General features: G+C 36.7%; 1 pseudogene; it reads left to right on the forward strand.

The window, feature by feature from the left end:
* The first annotated feature begins 406 nt into the window (after positions 1-406).
* LOC128021694 (trace amine-associated receptor 13c-like) lies at positions 407-1383 on the forward strand (annotated as a pseudogene).
* The last annotated feature ends 267 nt before the right edge of the window (positions 1384-1650 follow it).

Here is a 1650-nt window from a genome sequence, read left to right on the forward strand (position 1 = left end):
GTTTATAGACAGATTTTTAAGAAGTTAATGAGGTTTATTATTACTGTTTTTTTCCCTGAGACATTCAACATCATTACATCTGCCGGTGTTGCATGCTTTATGTGTGCGCTTGACCGCTTATTAGGCTATGTAAGCAATTAAAGGCACATTAGCATGATTTAAATGATTTATTAATAAACGTGTGATTAGTTGACTAATACTTAAAATAAACGACTGCTAGTCGAACAGAAAAATATTTAGTCGAGGGCAGCCCTAATGAAAACATGATGAAACAGGAGGAAAAAAAGTCATTATGCAGCATCAGAGTAGGCGGTAGATGGGTTGGTCAGTCTGATACAGACACTGTATAAAATGAAAGGACACTAAGGAGAGCAGAACAAACTCCTTACAGGAGAAGATTCACTCATGGCCTATGAGACAGAGGATCATGAGATTCAACACTGCCTTCCTTCCATCAATTCATCATGTATCAAGGGAAAACGCTCCAGTCATGAATACAATGTCATTTACATGTTTGTATCAATGCTTTCAGCATGGACTGTGTTTCTGAACCTGCTGGTGATCATCTCCATCTCTCATTTTAAGAAGCTTCACACTCCAACCAACCTGATAATTCTCTCTCTAGCAGTGGCTGACATGCTTTTTGGACTTGTGATGCCCATAGAGGCCATGAGGCTGATTGAGATATGTTGGTACTTTGGAGACACTTTCTGTGGACTCTATACAATATTTATTTGGATGCTTCTCTCATCATCTCTTAGTAATTTAGTATTAATTGCTGTTGATCGTTATGTGGCTGTTTGTCACCCTTTACAGTACCCACAGAAAATAACCATGACTAAAACATTAATAAGCATCTGTCTGAGCTGGGTTTGCACTTCAACTTATAGCACTGCCTTTGTAATTTCACTCAGAACATACATGTGTTATGGAGAGTGTTCTGTTATCATGGGTTTTTCTTGGAGAGTCACTGATCTGTTAATTTCTTTTATTTTTCCTTGTCTCCTGATCATATATTTATATTTGAGGATTTTCTATGTTGTACATCAGCAAGTGAAAGTTATAAACACTCTGATGAAGGGTGCCAAATGCGTAAATGAAGTGTCAGTGAGAAGGAAATCTGAGAGCAAAGCTGCTCTGACATTAGGAATCATTGTCACAGTTTATCTGCTTTGTTGGATTCCGTACTATATCTGTTCCATTTCAGCAGTTTCCTCCATAGCCATACATGTTTTGACATGGGTCATGTATATTAACTCAGGTCTGAATCCTATGGTATATGCTTTATTTTACCCCTGGTTTAAAAAGACAGTTAAACTCATCTTATCTCTGAAAATATTTCAGCCAGCATCCTCTCTGGTCAATATTTTTACAGAACATTAATTGCAGTTAAACTGATAAAGCCATCTTTCTGAGAACAATTGGTGGTTAATTAATCATAAATAAATAATTTCTAATCAGTGACTTAATAACCACAAACATCTGGAAATCTGGATTTTATGTTTGTAATTGAAACATGGCTAGAAGTTAGCTGCAGTACAACAGTCCTCAATGAAACAACCCCTCCTAATTTTAATTTTATGAGTGTCTACAGGACTGTTCGATGAAGTGGAGGTGTAGCAGCTCTATTTAAAGATGTCTATCAATGCA

This window comes from Carassius gibelio, chromosome A10 (assembly GCF_023724105.1).
Source record: "Carassius gibelio isolate Cgi1373 ecotype wild population from Czech Republic chromosome A10, carGib1.2-hapl.c, whole genome shotgun sequence".
Lineage (NCBI taxonomy): Eukaryota > Metazoa > Chordata > Actinopteri > Cypriniformes > Cyprinidae > Carassius > Carassius gibelio.